Genomic DNA, 20,014 nt, shown 5'->3' on the forward strand with positions numbered 1-20,014 from the left:
GGCATATTACACACCAGTCAAATTGTTTAAATGCGGTCTCTGAGATAATGATAACTGTAAAAGATGTGTGACGGCTGGTGCGGATTTCTGGCACCTGACCTGGGAGTGTGGCCGTGTGGCCAAGTTTTGGGCAGGGGTGACTGAAAAGATAATGGTGATGTCCAGTGTTACTATTCCATGCACGCCACACAGATGGTTGTTGAATGTCACACCACATTTGAAAGGCACTATTGGCAACTTTGTAAGAGTGGTTCTACTAATGGCAAAGAAAAGAGTGGCAATGACATGGGAAAGCTAGCTTCAACCTTAAATAGAGCATTGGATTAAAGACCTTGTGTATTGTAGTGAGAACCTTGAATTCTATGCTGAGGAACTTCCATCAAAGTCAAAACAGAAAGACATTTAGGAGCCATTATTTATGGGCAAAAGATCAGAGGGTGACAACTGTAACGGGGGATGAATAAATCTAATTGTGAATGACATGCACTGTCACAGGAAAAAAGCATCACCAAAATGCATCTATGCACAAACAATGCAAGGAATTGTTTGAACACAAGGGTTTTTTGTTTGATTGTTCTGTATTATTGTTGGAAGATGGTGCAATATACACAAACTCAATCAGTATGCTATGTGGAAACCCAATAACAAAACTTTTTTACAAAAAATACATATACAGACCGCCACTAATTACCTATTTTAGTGCAATTCCATGTTAAGTGGGCAAAGTCGGCCCGAGGGATCTTGCATTTTGAGCAAAAATGTGACCTGTCTGGATCTATGGACTTTATTTTAGCTGGAGACATGTATGTCCTCCACAAAAATTTTAAATGGAGCAATTTATGTCTGCTGTTAAGGGATACCTCTTTTGTCTAGGCACAGCAGAAGTACCACTGTGTATCTTGTATTGTATGTCCTCGGTCCCGTTCCCACGCTTCTCTAATTCTGGCATCCCTGCTGGGCACAAGAGCCATTGATGTTCTATAGTGTGTCGATATCAGGTGGTCTCCCTCTTTACTAGAAATCGATACTGTTAATGGCGCAAATGAACCAGGCTAAGAGGGAAGCTAGCAATCCTCTCTCTGAGAGCACTACACACTCTACAAAGGACAAACCTGTCCATGAATATAGCACCTTCTTTCACATTAAACACATGTCCATTTGGGAACAGGTCCCCAAATGTTCCCAGGGAATAGGAGTCAAAGGTTTGCTGTACTACTTTCTCCTCCGTGATGGGAAGCCAAGGGTTATTACTCAAGGGTATCCCAGACGAGTATAATAGACAACCCCCCACCACTCTTGCCAATTTCTGCCAAGTCCACCTCGTCGTTGAGACTGTTTGGATGTCGCGAGGATCCCGTGGGAGTCCACTCTGTAGGACTGTTCTCAATGGCGCTGGTAATACCAAGTCAGCTTCCTGCCTCGCATATGGAATACTTGCATCTGGGCAATACCAGGAGTGGGCAAAGCTGCATTGTGCTACCAAGTAGTAAATCTGAAACTTTTGAACACCCAGGCCACCCCTCTCATAAGGCAGGGTAAGTGTATCCCAACTTACTCTAGCCCTCTTCCCTCCCCAGACTAGCCTTGTAAGGTGAGATTGTATGGTTTTAAAAAAACTATCAGGGAGTCGGATGGGGATATTATGGAATAAGTACAAACATTTGGGAACTACCACCATCTTTATGATAGCCACACCGCCCGCCAAGGATAAGGGAAGTTTTAACCAGCGCTCTATCCGTTGGTCTAATTTGCAAATGGCTGGGCCATAAGTTAGCAATATCAGCTGCGGGGAATCTCTGTGTATCTGGATGCCTAAGTATCTTGTCAACTCCTCGCACCATTGCAATGGAAACTCACAGTCCCATTTCGCCGTGCTAGCTGTGAGGGGGAAAATTATCGATTTGCTCCAAACGATATCAAGTCCCGAGAACCCCCCAAATTTAATTATCTCCCTAATTAATGGCTCTAAATTCTCCCCAGGATGTTGGGTATAGAGGATAACATCATCAGCATAGAGCAAAACCGATAAAGGACATTTTCTTGAATTGTAATCAAATGTGTAGATGCAGTTCCTGGAAGTGTCGGACTACTGGGTCATGTGCAATTATGAATAGTAAAGGGGAAAGCAGACAGCTCTGTCTCATGCCCCGAGGGAGACCAAACTGCGAAGACAATGTACCATTGAGCTGCAGCCGCGCTGTGGGGGAAATGTATAAGAGTGAAATAAGCTCCACAAACCATTTAGGCATTCCCATCCTCTGCTTGAATATTAAAAAGAAGGGCCACTCTAGGGAATCGAAGGCCTTTTCTGTGTCTAGTAACACCGCTGCTGCGGGGATCTCAGGTGATATCCTATGCAGGACCGTAAATTTCGGTTCGGAGATTCAATGCCGTTGATCTATGAGGGACAAATCCCAATTGGGCCGGAGAGATGATGTGGTCTAATAGGAGGGCCAATCTGAAAGCAATCATCTCGGCCAGGATTTGAAAATCAAGATTAAGAAGAGATAGTGGCCTATATGATCCACACATGAGAGGATCTTTCCCAGGTTTAGGCAATAGTATTAGAACTGCTTCACGCAATGTGGGCAGTAATTCTTTAGTCTTCAGTGCTTCATCATCTACCTCTAGAAAGTATGGGGCTGATAGGTCCTTATAGGCTTTATAGAAATTACCGGTGAACTCATCTAGCCCGGGTGCAGTAGAGCCATTCAAGGCATCAATGGCACTTACAATTTCCTCAGTAGAAAATGGTTCCGCACAAAAATCCTGTATACCTTTCTCCAGCCACAAGAGGGCTATCTCCAACAAATAGTCTTTACGGACCTCCTCGTTGTGTGTGGTTCGCTCAGTGTATAGCTCAGAGTATAGCTCTGTGAAATATTCTAAAAATACAGCTTGTATCTCCCGAGTGGCAGATAGTATCCTGCCATTTCGGGCCTGGATACAGGGAATACACAACCATCCCATCACCAGATGCAGGAGCCACACCAAGTTACGACCCGGCTGGTCTCCTTCACCATAATATTGAGCAGTGACATATTTACTTAAAAATAGCATCTCCTGTTCCGCTGCCTCTCAGAACTCCATCAGGATTGTCAGTCGGCGGTTCTAATCAGCAAGGGCTGGACATGTGATATGTGCTTTATCCAATGCCTCAAGCTGCTGCTCGACATGAGTTAACATGCCCCTTAGGTCCCTCAGTACTCCAGAATGCTTCAGAATACAGATATCCCATATATACAGTTTGAAAGCTTCCCTTAAAACTGCCCAAGTCTGTACTGAGCCTTTATTCAACATGAAGTAATCGACAATAGTTGTGCGGAGCTCAGCATTAAACACTGCATCCATCAGCACCTGTCCTAGAAACCTCCACTGCCTTTCACAGTCCCCCAGCCTAGGGATCCTGACAATGAGGACCACTGTAGAGTGATCCCAGAGCGTTCTGGGAAGATGTTTCATTTCGCAGTACAATGAAGTTAAATTAGGGGATACCAACCAAAAAAACAGCCCAGTCCAGGTTTTGTATTGTGCCGCATAATGAGTAAAGGCGGTTTCCCCCGGGTGGCAAAGCCTCCAAACATCTACCAAGCCAATTGAGTCACAGAGCTCCAAATATGCGCAGCGATCTCTGGGCTTTGGGTCAGAAGAGACTGATGTGCTGTCTTTTGTTGGGAGTAGTAGCAAATTAAAATTCCCACCCATAAGTATGTAGTCTACATCTAGCTTCAATATCTGAGTGTGAAGGTCATGAAAAAAATCTGGATCGTCAGTGTTTGGGCGTATATATATGCAAATGCCACCCCGTGGCCCATTAAATGCCCTGCAACTATTGTATATCTCCCTTCCTCATCGTTGCAAACACACTACATCTGAAAGGGAAGGTGCTTATGGAGTAATACCGCTGTTCCTCTGGCATACGTACTCAAATTTGCAAAATACCAATGGGAGCCCCAGGCAGAAGCAAAGTGTGTGACAGTATGTGCAGGAAGGTGTATCTATTGCAAAAACGCTACATCAATTTGGTCCCCTGCAAATATTGCAGAACCTGTTTCCCTTTCCTAGCGTTATTAAGTCCCCACACATTCCAAGTAACTAATGTGAGATCCGAATATTTGGGAAATCTATCTCCAGTACTCATATGCACAGCTCAAGTTTGCTCACATGAGTGTGTGACAGCAATTACTAAGCTTGTCATGGTGAACTGTTAGAACTTTGTGCAATAAAACCCCTAGGTAATCTGTTCCCCCTCCCATCCCTGCCCAAACCCAAGTAGGAGCGGTACAAAAGGGGGTGGTGATTGACGGAGCATCCGAACCAATCAAACACTCACACCCAGTCAAAAGATCTGGGTTGAATCCATCACCGTTCTTTAGCCCACTCTGCCACGCCAGTTCAGACATGGCTATATGCAAATCAGTCTGACCCTGTGCCTCATGGGAACAGGAAGAGGACACGCCCACTTATGACGCCCTGCATTGTGGATTGGCTAAAAGTGCGGAAGAGGAAGAACCGGTGTGTTACGATACCGAGGAGGACAGAGAGGAGAAGGACAGCGAGCGGAGAGCGAGGAAAACGGAGCAAGGAGGAGAAGACCGAATCCAGATGAATCGAGAAAGGAGGAAGCTGTGCCTGGAGGCCAACGGTTCTGCGAAGCCCCTAGCCACACTCAAAGAGGAGTAGTGTGGCTCAGCCAGGTACGTCAGCGTATGGGGGGATGGCAGGGTAGTCGAGGCGGCGCAGTGTAACTAGTGTGAATACCTCCTCCCCCTTCCATCTTGCCTTACCCTACCCACCTCCCTACCCTCACGACGTCCCTCCACTATCCCGCACTGAAAACAACTGTTTGTATCATACACCTTCACTGGTGCCCTCACTCCCCGGGAACCCTAAGGGTTATCGCATAGCCTACTGATAGCCTTGTCTTTCCTCCGCATGTGGCGTTGGGACGCAACCAGAGGAAGAGAAACGGTCTGTGGAGAGCCTGGACAAAGACCCAGCAGCCCCCGAAGATCCCACGTAGGACAGGACATACTGGACCCAGCGGCAATATCTAGGGAAAGGCAGACTCTAAGGAAAAAGAGGACATTCACTAAAATAAAGACTTACCTCCCTCGAGTTGGTCTCCGTGCCCCTTTATCACCCACGCTACATGCACGCACATTTCAAACCAGATATCAGAATTTAGAGGTGTTACAGCACTAGGGGTGAGGCAACGCCACGCAACAAGCCCAATTATTTGGAATCTTGTGCATTTACAACAGCACTTACATTTGCCCTCCAACAATACAATATTCAACACTTTTGGCATAGTGTTTGTGAGAAGGATGCAATGCTTATCGGTGATTCCATTGAGAATAGTTCGCCACTGGCTGCCGATCCACTGTGCGGAGGAGAATCTCCAGTTTTCGCTTTGTAGTTTTGACAAAAAACTTGGACTGCCGCGGCAGAATCGAAGATTCTGGATGCCATCAATGTCGACTCGGAGGCGAGCTGGGTAAATTATGCCGTACCGAAGGCCCAGATTGCGTAGTGTGGCCTTCACCCCAGTATATTTCCTTCTCGCCTCCTGGACTACAGCAGTAAAGTCAGGATACAGTGCCAGAGCGGATCCCTGCCATGTCGTTGTGCTACTCTCCCTGACCAGTCTGAGCCCTGTGTCCCTGTCACAGTAATTCATCAGGCGGGCAATTATGGAGAGGGGTTGGCCTAACGGCTAAGGCGCTCGACCTCGGACCTGGGGATCTGGGTTCGAGTCTCGGTAACGACGCCCAAAACCCCCTGTGATTCTGGGCAAATCACTTAATCTCCACGTGTCTAAAATGAAAGTGTGTCCTCATGTAACGTAACTGGTGCAATGTAAAGCGCTCTGATAACTGATTCGGTTCGGTTCTAGTTCGCGCTATATAAAACTCTGCAAAAAAAAAAAAAAACATTATGGGCCTGGGGGGATATCCCGGATTAGGCGTGGGACCAAGGGAGCGATGCACCCGCTCTACCAGGAAGGCAGGAGTGAAAGCTTCTTTGCCAAAGAGATCCGTGAGCAGTTTCTCAATGAATGAATCCATAAGCCCCACATTGGTGGACTCTGGAACCCCTAAAATGTCGATATTATTGTGCCTACTGCACGCTTACAAGTCCTCATTCTTCTGTGCCATCGACTTCAGTATTTTATCCATACAGTCAATTCTTTTCGTGGACTGTGCCGTGCCGTCTTCCAAATCCGACACCTTGCCCTCTACAGTGTCCAGTCTCCTTTCATGAGTGTCCATCCTGGCCCCATTCATGTCTAGCCTCTTTTCCAGGGAGTCAAAGCACCTGTCTTGTTCTCTAAATCCCGCTCTAAGTTCCAGCATCAGTGTGTCAGAGCCCAGGGGGGAGGGATTGAAGGAGCACCCTCAGTACCCCCTTCTGTATGGTCACCTTGGAATCCACTGGGACAGTATCAGCACGGCTAAACTGTAGTAGGTGCTGCTTCGGGTCCTTCCGACCTATATCAGAGCTTGCACCCATAGGCACCAGTCAGCTGGATACAGCAAAGTCACTGTTAGAACTGGGGCTCTCTAGTTGGCAGAGGTAGGTACCACTGTCCAAATAGGGACCCTTGCTGCTAGTCAGGGTAAGGAGGATACACTCTTTAGATAACCCTTGCTCACCCCCTTGGTAGCTTGGCATGAGCAGTCAGGCTTATCAAAGGCAATGTGCTAAGTATTTGTACCAACACTCACAGTAACACAGCAGTGAAAACACCACAAACTGACTCCACAACAGTTTAGAAAAATAAAGATATTTTAATCTAAACTACACAAGACCAAAACGGCAAAAATCCAACATATACAGTTGAAAAATATGGTTTCAAAAGAGTTCTTAAGGTTGCGTTGAAATAATCCACAGTTGCGTCACGTTTTAGCCAACAGTACCTTTAGATGCGATAAAAGTTCCAAGTGAAAGCTGTAGCGGTGAAAAACAAGAGATGCGTCACTCCTGAGACCCCGGGGAGGCGATGCGACAACCCCGCTGGACGCAGCGGGCATGTTGCGGTGACTCCCATCTGTATGGGGAGGGATGCGATACCTTGCATGGATTCCGGTGCACAGGTTTCGGTGGAAGCGGCTCGCAAAAGGTACGATGCGACGATCTTCGGGGTAGCGAAGGTTGACATGGCAGTTCACAGACTGCACACAGGCACTGCGGTGGCAGGCCTGAGACACTATTTTAGGGCTACTCATGTGGGTGGCACAATCAGTGCTGCAGGCCCACTAGTAGCATTTGAATCACCAGCCCTGGCACACTCAGTGGGCCTACTGGTAAAACAAATATGCCAATCATGGATAACCAATCCCAATAACAATTTATACAGAAAGCATATGCACTTTAGAACTGAACAGTATTGGTAAAGTGCCCAGAGTCCTATTGCCAACAACCACGGGTCAGGAAAAACAAGGGAGGAAGAAGCAAAAAGTTTGAGGATAACCCTGCAAAAAGGGCCACTTTCAACAGTCACCAATGCGACACAAGGGGCATAGTGTTACGCCAAAATGGCACTGTCTGAAATTAATAGGGGGAACTGGATCACTGACATGGGAGTAACCGGAAGGCCTTCTTTGAAACTGGGTCTGGAGGGAGAGGAGATCCACTCAGGCAGACGTCTTTTCACCAGGTGCAAGGGACCACATACCATGTAAGTCCCTCCACACAGCTGGCGTAGCACAGTCTGTGGGGGCTTCACAAACAGGAACCAACACCCCCAATTTGCCCCAATTTCATTTACTCACTGCGACCCGCCATGGCTCCTCGCATTTAGCTGCAGTTCAGGGCAGTCTCTGATGCGGGGCATGGTTGCAATTCTGTCTTCTCCACACCTTGTGCAGTCAGCCTCCTCTTACACTGCACCGCAGCCCAGTTCTCATGCCCCGGTAGATGATCCTGGCCAAGTCGTGCCGGCACACTTCGTCGACCGAAGGTCAGAAGTATCCCCTCAGGCTGCCACATAGATTGCTGCACTGTGTGCAGGCAAAGAAGAAATATGCGTCAGCGATCAAAGGGGCCCCGATCAAGCCGCAGTGCTGCCGCCTCAGCTGGAGCGCCCTCTGGGGCAGTGCAGAAACCCAGTCCGCACACTCGGCCAACGTGCACTGGCCTAAAAGGCCGCGGTGGGCAATGTCACAGTTGGCACTTTTGGCCTCTGCTCTTTCAACGCACTTGGGGGACAGGGTCTCAGCTGTTTTCTGGCATATCAATTTTGAAGGTTAAGAGTCAGGATCCACCTTGGAAGGGCAGGGATGGTGGGCTATGCTGTGGAGCTTCAGCGCTGCATGACCATATTGGTCGGTAGCCTGGCCACGCCCCCTAGACCATCCATTTGACCTCTGCACGCTACTTTCAATGTAGAGTGGCTAAACCATACACTTTTGGTCACTCCCTGAGTGGGTATAATGCAACAAGATATCCTATGATACCAATGTATACAGATATGGGGCCTAGGTACCACATGCTGGTGACACTGGAGTCACACCACTCTTGGAACATCTGGTGGCCTCACAACTACATCCACTAGGCCATTGAAACTCAACCCATGTGGCTTATCCTGGACTTGTTGCTATGCAGTAAATGAAGGCTCTCCAAAAGGCTGCCTAGCCGTGCTCTGTGTAATATGTGCATTACAGGGACTATGTGGGTGCAGTCTTGCCGGCCAACCGCATAATCAGGATGACTCCTTTAAACTTTTGGATGCTAACCTGGGTCTGTGTAAAAGTCCCTTAAAACCCTCATCCCCTAATCTGCTGTCAACTTGTACTTCAGTTCTGTCAACACTTCCCTGCACATAAACCATTCATGGAATAATTCTACATGGTCAGTGTGAGAAGCAGAATGAAGGACACATGGAAAAAGATGAGCCAAGGTGAATTAAATTAGTACATCCTTGTTCTGGCTCTCCTGGAGATGAATGAAAAGTTTGTGATTGTGCCAGATCCAAGTGAGCCTCATTACTTGCCTCAGTCTCAAACTACATGGGTGTTGCAAGTGAACACCGACTGCCATGCACATGCAACACTTCCTTGATGAACAATTGCCTCAGCTTCATGAAAGGGACATCACGGCCGGCAGAGGTAAGGCGGTCGGAAGCTCATCCAAAGGAGTGTCAGCCATGCATAAAACTAGCAGCACCGACCTCCTTCTGCATTCTGGGGGTTGTTCTTCCTTTGTGCTCAAGTCTGAAGGGGCCTGCTGCCACTGATTCGAACCGAATGGTAAAGCCTGGAACACCGCCCTGGCTTGAGGCTGCAGGAGCGGTGTGGGAGCTCCTGTGCATGCTAGTGCGTACAGCTGAAGCAACGAAGTTACACGGCCAGTGCAGGCAGAGTCAGTACAAGCTGTACCTGTCAGGAGGGGGAGCAGGAAACTGAAATTGAGAGGCTGGAGATGGTGGACAACGGAGAGAAGGTGTTTTGATGAATTTTGATAGCCAGTAGACAAGAGCTCATGAGAAGGATTACGGTTAGCTCATTGTTGAGGCTCAAGAGTCACAGAGATTCTGTTGAGGGGGTATAGGCAATCAGGAGTGAAAAGTATAGGAGGAGCAGAGGAGCAGTCGCGAACTGACAACCAGTATACATTAAGATCCCATCATTTTCCCCATAGGTAGTAGGTGAGGACAGTTGTGCAGGTGGTAAAAAGAGCTCTCAATTATCAGTGAAGCTGCAAGTTAGTCATAAAAAGATTTGGGTCAATACCTGCCCAGGTTGAAGAACCCCATCATATAACATTGTTAACAAAGCTAATAACCGCATCACTGTTAAAGAAGAAACAAGGTTTCTCAGCCTCAAAGTTCCAACAACTTACACCTTCACTGAGTTCATATTTTAAAGTCAGGATGGACTCAAGCAAAAGTTTGCGGGAAGGTGCGGAAGAATGTAGCGTTAATCCAAAACAAAATTGTTTAGAAGGTGGGGTGAGTACAATGAGCTAAATGAGGAGCTCAGATTTGGGAGCTCTAAGTACCCCCTTATTGCACCCAGCTGTACCTATACAAAACATGTTTTACGGCTTGACAGTGGAAGAGACAAACCTGGGGGCAGCAGGAGCCACTAGGGAGTGGTCCAGCAGTGCAGACGGAATCCTGATTTCAGAGAGTGTTAGTTTGGGAGCCAGTAGCTCTACAGGGTGGGGTGTGGTGCAGGAGACGCTCAGCCAACTTACCCAGGTAATTAAAAAGTGTTTCTCAACCTCTGTGGTAAATCAAAAAGAGATTCAGACAACCTGTTCTAGCTTTGAGGGGAAGATTAAAGGCCTACCCCGGGGTGCACATAGGAGCTGTAATGCGAAATGCAAGATTTATGGATAAATGTTCAAGAGAACACTCAAGAGATGGTACATCTGAAGCAGAGAGAAAAGGTACTGATGGAAAAACTTGAAAAGTTGGAAAATAACACAAGAAGGAATAACATCAGAATGTTGGTAGTGGCAGAAGGGTAGAAAGGGTCAGATATAAAATCTTTCATGATAGGTCTATTGAAAAGCTCCTTCCCACAGAAGGCCATATTGGTAAATCTTGACATAGAAATCTGTAGAGAATTTATCGGGGACTGTTGTGACAGCCAATACAGTCCGTAAGATGTACACACAAAGGTTTCTGCAAAATTCTGTGGGAGTGCAATTCACAAGTTATGGTGTAGTGCAGTTTAACAAGTATTCTGGCTGTGCAGACCAGTAACAAAAAGAAAATGCAGATTTGGTCTGAAGATATTTATAATGGGGCATTCCATTGCATAATACCTGAAAAGGTGCCCTATTTTGTGTCTGTAGCATACACAGGCACCGTTGCCCTGTGGTGCAGGTATGTCTGCATTGTTGACACAGTTGTCCTTGTACTGGAAGGGATAGCTTCCTGCACAAAGGCATTCAATCACGGTGGTTTTCTTTTTCTAAGTGTGAAGTAGAATGTAGCACACATACAATACTGAATGACACATAGATATTTGCCAATGAACCTCCTTGTTTTACTTCCCTTGAGTAGTCACGTAATAATGAGGCCTTCCATGGTTTAAATTGTTTAGTAAATCTGGGGATGTGTCAAAACACATATAACTTGTTTGGGACAGCAATTGCAATGGAAAGGGAATGCCTCCTTGATGTAGAGTATCCCTATGTTGTGCTTTGCACTGGCTTGCCTAACTCCATACCTCTGAATGCATGGCAAGTCCACCAGGATGGCCTTTCATGGCCTAATGGGAGTGATTGAGAGGCCTGAGCCACTGGAGCTGTTCTTATAAATGATACTCCAGTTGTGTATGACTCTAGTAAATAAGGCCCAATATATGTCACAGGGGACCCCAGTCACATGTTACTTCATCCAAAGATCTGACAAGGTGAATTAGACATATCTCATACATGTTGCTGTTCAATTGTAAAAAGAAAATAATCGTTGGGGATGCACAGGACATGTATGGACAATGTCTGGTTTTATGCAGCACCGATAGATACTGATTAACCGTGGACGGTGAACCCTGCTCTTCTGGCAGAGTTTATTGAGTTTCCCCACTCCAACACTGTGCTTGGTGAGCGGAGTTGGGCCAAAAACTCCACCTACTGTGGGTGGAACAGAGTTTTGCTGGCGTGGTCACTTTTGCAGTCACTCACCTCTGGGAAGCAATTAAATTTGAGCTGATTTGAAAAGGAACGGTCTTCAACGCTGCTCTCATGGAGCTGCCAACTTCCTCCTGACATGACTACATCTAATTTTCGCTTAGCCGGAGCATGGGCAGTTTCAGTTTTACTTTCAGTTGTTTTGCACAGAGGGGCCACATCCTAACACAAACCCTTGGTGTAATTACTTTAATAAAATCCTGTGTAGCCTTTCGGCATCAGGAGTGGTAGCAACTTTGTGTTGTGCGCCATTTGTCATTTCTTTGGCGTGCATTCCCATAGTAACATGTCCTTTACTGCCACTGCATTACTGGGAGTCTGCGTGCTCCCTGTTGCCGCAACCGGTGCTGTGCCGACCAGTGCATATGCCTGCGCCTGAGCAATAGGACACCCTACAGCACAGTCAGCCCAAGCACCCTAGGATTATCGGCGATGCCCCCTGGGGCAAGAGTTACTGTAAGTGGTGCTGCTGGGGATGGTGAAACTGAGCAGGGGCATCAGATTGAAACTGCACAATGTTTGCACTTCTCCTGTGCACTGTGTGCAGCACGCAGTGATGTAATGATGTTGGTGCATGTACTCTGTCCCAGGCAAGGGAACTGACCGACATTCACTGAAAGGCAACCTAGGTGCATTTGTCCTGCACTTCCAAACATACCAGCATTTTTGCAGTCAGACAAGTAATGTTACGTTATTTATATTTCTAAAGTGCAGCAGTTACCCAAAGGTGTCCGGGTGCTAGCTTCGACCATCGGAACAAAGGATGACATGGGTATCCTACATACTGAAAAGCCAAGTTTTTAATGCTTACCTAAACACCATTAGGTCAGTGGCGGCTCTAATGTGGAAGGGTAGTCATTCCAGGCCTTTGCAGCACAGGTGACAAAGCTTCTCCCTCCCCAGTTGACTTTCTTAAAGGGGAGTACTATCACCATCCTAGCTCCTGAGGAGCGAAGAGCTCTTTTAGGAAATTACCATGGAAATCAACATTTGAAATATTCTGGTCCTATTCCTTAAAGGGCTTTAAAGACAGTGCATAGGTATTTAAATTGCACACGTTGTCTGACTGGCAGCCAATGAAGCCTTTTAATTTCTTTGGTGACTGATACTAATTTGGCATGCCAGTAAGCAGCTTAGCTGCTGCGTTTTGTAATAGTTGGAGTATGTTTAAGTGTCACTCTTGAGTGTTCAGATAAAGGCTGTTGCAAGAATCTAATCTTGACAGAATGAGAGATGTTATTACTATAAGTTAACTGTCCTCCGGCATAAAAGGAATTATGTTCCTAATCATTCTAAGAGAATGGAAGGTGGCTGATTCAATGGCATTTACCTGGTCCCCAAAACTGAGTTTATCATCAACTATAACACCCAGATTTGTTGCTTTCCTGGGAGGTGTTGGAAGGGTTACTAATTCTTCCGGCCACCATACTGTGGCCAAGAAGTTGGCACTATTTCCAAAGATTTTGACCTCAGTTGCCATTGAACTCCTGTTTGCTTATTGTGGATGGAGACTTCAATTTGTTGTTAGATCCCAAGAGGGACAGCACTTCCACATCCCCTGACTCGAAACCCCACTCTCGCATTGCATTACAAGACATTTGTCGGCAATTCTCCTTGGTAGATGTGGAGCGTACACACAATGCTATGGCCACTGCATACACTCTCTATTCAAGTTACCATGACAACTGGACCAGAATTGACTATTGGTTGGTTTCCCCGGGGGTGGCTGGCTGGGAACAGGCCATTAACACACTGCCTCAGACCTATTCGGATCATTCTCCCGTGGTGTTGAAGCCTGCTGTCCTTCGTCCAGGGGGATTTGAAAGGCAGTGGCGACTTTCGAGTAGGGCACTTCAGGATCAGGTTTTCCTTGAGGAGGTTCGTGGGGCCATTGAAGAATATTTTGACATAAACACTGGATCTGTAGATACATGGGTGGTCCTATGGGAGGGGTTTAAAGCATATATAGGTGGCGTGTATATTTCCAAAAATGCAGGTGTCCTCAAGGACTTGCGTACTACCCTGGCCCGAATCAAGGGGGACATATCGGCATTGGATGCGGAGTTACTTGAGCACACCTCTGAAGAGGGGGAAACTCGGCATTTAGCTCTGTTAGTAGAATTTTGTGATGCCACGGACAGGGAATCACTACACTTGGATAAACATCACATGGCCAGGAGATACGGAGAGGGCGAACGACTGGGCAGGATTCTGGCACACATGCTCTGCCCCAGTACAGCAAAGTATACATAACCGAAATTAATACCCCGGATAATCAATTGGTTTATCCTACCCCTGAGATTAGGGACACATTTTTGACTCATTTCAAAACCCTTTACAGCTCCAGAATCAACGGCGATCTTGACGCCCAGGAAAATTATCTACTGGGAAATAGCGTTAGTTTATCTTGAGAAATATATGCAGGACTTCCTGGCTATTCCAATAACCCATTAAAATATTGTGGAGGCCATACATGCACTCCGTGGTTCTTCAGCTCCGGGTCTAGATGGGTTCTTGTGAGACTTTTATAAGGCATATAAAGACATTCTTGTGCCACGGTTGATAAAGGTGTACGCAGAAGCACTGGAGAAGCAAATTCGTCCCCCTACTTTTCGAGAGGCTGTCATTCTTCTTCTTCCTAAACCTGGCATGGACCCATCACTGTGTGGCTCGTACAGGCCCCTCTCCCTATTGAATTTGGATTATAAAATATTGGCCAAGGTGATTGCCATCAGACTCTCTTTGTTGATGGAATTTATTATTGCCCCTGCCCAGTCGGGATTTGTTCCCGACCGCTCCACTTCGCTTAACCTCCCGACCCTTTTGCGGTTCTTCATAGGATAGACCCTTCGGTCCCTGCAGTTGCAGTGCTATTAGATGCCTGAAAAGGCTTTCGATTCTTTGGAATGGCCCTTCTTTCTTTCAATAATGTGCCGCATGGGAATCCCTGAGGATTTTGTTTCCACCACGGCTCTCTTATATACTTGCCCCACAGCTCGACTGTGCATCAATGACACGTTATCTCAACCCTTTTGCTTGACACAAGGCACAAGACAGGGCTGCTCATTGTCCCCTTTATTGTTTATTTTAGCTATGGATCCTTTGATCAGGGACTTCCAGGAGCGTCATCTGCACCGTGGTCTGCAGTTTAAACCAGGACCATTGCTAGTATCGCAGATGATACAATTCTGTATGTGAGACACCCACAGACCAATCTTGGACCAATAATCCGGGAAATCTTGCGATTCAGCCGTTTTTCGGGACTTGGCATTAACTGGCACAAGTCGGTGCTTTTTCCGTTGACAAGCAGCACCACCCCGTGGGAATGTGAGTATCCACTTTAATGGTGCCATGACACGGTCAAATACCTCGGCATCCACATACATCTGGACACGTCCAATATAATTAGTCTAAATTATGGTTGTGCCGTAAGCTCCTTGGAGACGCAGGTGGAGAGATGGCTTTGTCTCCCACTGTCCATGGCAGGCAGGGTTGCCATTCTCAAAATGATAGCCCTTCCTAAATTTTTATATCTTTTTAATAATATTCCCATTCTCCTCACTCAGTCCTTTTTTTTGCAGCTACGGTAAGATCTTTTGCAATTGGTCTGGGGTGGTAAGCGCCCTCGGGTTAACTGGCAGATTTTGACAAAAGAGGAGGGCTCGGCGTTCCTGGCTTACGCTTGGTTCCACCCGGACGCTCAAGTTCCTTTCCTGAGACCAGAAGCAGATTTAATGCTCCCTCAAAAGTCATCCACAGTGCTCCCCAGGTGTATCCCTAGAGACCCACTTGACATACAGACGGTGTCCACCACTAGTTGGGCATGGGAGAAGCTTCGGAGATTTCTAGGACTAGACCTACTGTACTCACAGGCTTTGCCGCTCCCAAACTCTTCATGGCTCCCCATTACGGGAGAAACTCTAATACAGCGCACATTGGCCAAAAATGATATCTGAAAAATGGGCGATCTATTCCCGAATAATCATGTCTTCTCTATGTCAGAGGACGCCCGGTTTCAGGACAGCTCTTTTATGGATGCCTTCATAATGCAACGCATGCACTCTACATTACGAGCAGCATTCCCTACATACCCGGTTTCTCCGGACCCTGTGGCCCCATTAACACTGATAATTGAGAGTGAGATGGGCACCTATCTCATCTCCAAAATATACACATTGAGCGCTAGTACACGTCCACTTACTGATGTTAAAGTACACACTGCTTGGGAACGTGATCTAGGAAGACCCATATCTGATGAGCAGTGGGACAAATGTTGCATGATTACGAAAGAAGTATCCCTTAACCTCAGGCACAAACTTATTAATTTTAAATTCCTCCGCAGGCTATACCACACTCCAGCCTGCTCACACAAAATAGACCCTTCCAGGCCGCACCATTGTTTGAAATGTAATGCCCCTCAGGCGGACTTTGCCCATCTTACATGGACTTGTCCTAAACTACAACCATATTGGGAACAGGTACACACCACTTTAGGTGACATGACGGCACTGTCTCTGACCCCCACTCCGGAAATCGCTCTCATGGGATACACTGTCAACTTTCCAAAGAAGATCAGGAAGTTTACAGCACTTGGGTTTCTGTTGGCGAAGCGGGAGATAGCACTGTTATGGGGTAAGAGAACTGCCCCCACATTGCAGGCCTGGCTGCGGAACCTGTCATATTGTAATGTAAATTGTGAAATTTACGCCTCCCTAATGCTGAGCGCTTCACGTCCCAAAGATATATGGGGTCCTTATAGGGCGTATGTTGCTGAAAAGTGTAGGGACGCTGCTACTCAGATTGAAAGCGGCATAGCCCCAGAGGGAGTGGGTAGATGGGCTATGTAGATGTCATATGATTCTTGTTATTCAATGTGCCCTAAACTCATCTTACTGTGAAGGACACAGCGCATGGGTCGGAACAGACTAGCGATCTTGTAACTATTGCATTGCATGATAATTTGACACGTTAGCACGTTACAGGTGGGACGGCCCAGGGGCGGGAAGTATGACAGATCCCTTTATTAGTTTTTATCTTTTCTCTTAGTTTTTAGTTGAGGTGCCTAAGATAGTGATTTGAAAATTATTGTGTATCATTAATATGTGATGGAACACATGACAATGTACTGCAGTGATATTGTTTATTTCTAGCTGTATACTAAAACTGGAAAATAAAGATTTATAAAAAAAGATGATGACCTCAGTACTGTTTGAATTTAATTTCAAGCAATTCTGTGTCATCCACTCCTTGACTGATTTCATACAGTCATGAAACCTCTTGCCCTTCTCTGATTCCTGACCTGACAGCAGAGACACCACAATTTGCATGTCATTCGGATATGAAGTAAGATAAAAGCTGCAGGATTTAATCAAGGTGGCCAGGGAAGACACGTAAACATTAAAAAGAGAGGGACTGAGGGACATCCCCAGCGGTACCTCTCAGGGTAAGGAAAAAGGTTTTGAGCAAAATTTGTCCAAGGCCAAAATTTGTGTTCTTTCCATTAGAAAAGATTTCAGTAGCTTCAAGGCCCTGCCCTGAATTCTGCAAGCTGACAAACGGTCCATCAGGAGATCATGATGGACAGTATAGAAGGCCGCAGAGAGATCCATCATAATTAGTGCTGCATTGCCTCCCTGATCCAGGGCTTCCCTTATTCTTTCAGTGGATTTAATAAGAGCAGACTCTGTGATGTGTACTTCCATAAACCCATATTGGGTAGGATCTTAAATATGGTGTACCTGAAAAAGGCACTAAGCTGTGTATTCAGGGCTTTCTCTACCAATTTCACCGGTAGTGAAATCAGGGAGATTGGCTGGAAATTGTTAGGATCCTTGGGGTCTAGATTCAGGTTTTTTTAGCAATGGAAGGATTGATACTATATATATCATGTTTTGGGGAAGTGCCCTGAATCAAACATGGCATTAAATAGGGAGGTAAGCAAGATGACAATAGGTTTGGGTGCTAATTTGATTTCAGAGACCGGACAAGGGTCATAAGGAGAGCCTGACCTAATAGAGGAGAGTCGATTTAGAGTACCTTTAGTGGACAACAGAAAAACATTATTCAGAGTTGGCTGTGAGTCTGTTACTATTTTGGACCCTGAAGGTTGGGACATCCATACCTCCCATAGTAGAAAGACTGAAAGACAAGAAGATTAGCTCCACCTTCTGCAGAAAGAAAGTGGTGATTTCCTCACATTCTTGACTGCTTAGAATTTTGGATGGACAGGGAGAGGCCAATCTATATGCTGTCCTGAAGAGTTCTTTGGTTGAACATTTGGCCATCTTAATTTGATTCACAAACAATGCTCTTTTTGTATTAAATAGGAACCTTTTGTAGACAGTGAGGCTTTTTTGTATTGTTCTTTCTTTGCTTCATTATATTCTCTTCTCCATATTGCATTGTAAATGTGTTATCATATATAGGTACAGGGCGCCACTAGGTAGATTCACACAGCCAGTTTACAGAATTTTTTCCTATCTTTTCAGACGGTGCTGTAGGGTGTGGAGAACCAACCACCTCCACAGAAAAAAGCGAAAGCTTATTTTGACAATCAAATCATCTGGCACTACGGAAGCTGTGATCGGCAAGGTGTTTTTGATACTGAGGAACCCTTGAGTAATAATTAATCCGATACGGAGAAAGTGTTACGGTCTTACTTTGGAAACAATCTTTGGATACAGAAACCCTTTGTGGTCTGGAAGTATCACCACAAACAAAGGAATAACAACTTGAAGTACATAGCCTTGATGAATTTGCGGGATAAACCTCCAAACACAACAAAACATGTGTTGACTGTTGAAAGCTGATTACGAAGTCCGCATGAATAAACCTTGAAAAAAAGAGCACAACACATTTATGTTTCTTTTTACTGAGTGACTTAATAATTTCTGTTTGCTGCTCTGAAAACTGGGAAACCTTTTGTTGATTTGGCATGTGCTGGGGAGATAATGCGATTGCTGGGCTCTGCTCTTTCCTCCATGGCAGCTTCTGGTAAGGGTTGTCATTTTTTTCAGAATGAGGCATTTTGAAAATGTTTTTTTTGCATTTATGGCATGCAAAAGTGCCATTAGCATGGCTTGCCTTTCTTTACATGACCGAAAGTAGCCCAACCTGACTTTTGCAGCAATAACCTCAGATTTTCTTACAATGAGGCGCACAGGAAACATTATTTTCGTGACATAGACTAACACATTATGCCATGCCATATTCTAAATACAGCGCTTCCATGGCATAAGATGTTGTCGTACTGAGGCTGAAGTAATTCTGATGCATCACTGCCACAACTCAGTGAAGCACCATTTCTTGTAAATATGCCCCCGGGTGAATATGTTTTAAACTTGATCACCTAATTTCCCTTTAACTGACTTAGAAAAGGCAGCTGAACCTCATGAATCTTCAGCTTCTTTCAGCCCAGTCATAGATGTGACCTGATTGGGTTGTGAGTAAATCGTGTGCTTATCAACACTATTTCTGTTCTTGGATTCATGCACACCTTTGCCGCTGATGTTTTGAGCTCATCCTTTCACCCAATTTCCTTTACTTTCTTGATGTGCCTGCCTTACTCTTCAAGCCTCCGTGAATTCTTCTTTCATACCGCAGCTGTCAATGCCCATCCTTTACCCTGGGATCAAGCCTCATTGTTTCAGTCGCATTTGTGGTTGCGGCCTCGCTTTGTTCTCTTCCATTAGGATCCATCTTCAGCTTTTAATCAGTTCTTCAATTCAGTTCTACTTCTCCTAAGAATAATTTCTAAATCAATGAGTGCCCGTGCCCAAAGCTCTGCTCAGAAACCCGCAACCAGTGCTTATTGGTACACCAGATACCTAGGCTGCATGGTCCTGAATTGACCTCATTCTTCTTTAATCAACTACAAGACATTCCCGGCAGTAGCGGCTAAGGAGGAAGAGCGTTGCCCTACTAAATACTAAATAAAATGACAATAATGCAGCGCTATTATCATTTTATTTACCCGTACTGGCTCAGTTGGTTGGGGGTTGGGCGGGGTTGTGCTGGGCTGTTTAGAGCTGAGAGAGGAGCGGTAGGCACTTCCTAATTGCGCATGATATTTTGGCCGATCCTCTTGGACTGGCCAAACAGTCATGCGCACTTTTCATGTTCTCTACCCAGGCTGCATTACAGTTGGCAGGTTACTGTTTTAAATAAACATAACAATATAACAAAAATGTAACATAGTTACCTTTGGTTTATTCCACTAGTCAGTTTCTTGGAGCCAGGTATTGTGGATGATGGCATTCTGCCCTTTTACATCCATGTTCACATGCAAAAGAGTCCTTTGTGGCTGGAGTTTTTAATTGTTCATGCAATTCAGCTCTGGCACCGTCATTAAGTGTCACAATAAACTGTG

Source organism: Lissotriton helveticus, chromosome 5_1 (genome assembly GCF_964261635.1).
Source record: "Lissotriton helveticus chromosome 5_1, aLisHel1.1, whole genome shotgun sequence".
NCBI classification, from domain to species: Eukaryota; Metazoa; Chordata; class Amphibia; order Caudata; family Salamandridae; genus Lissotriton; species Lissotriton helveticus.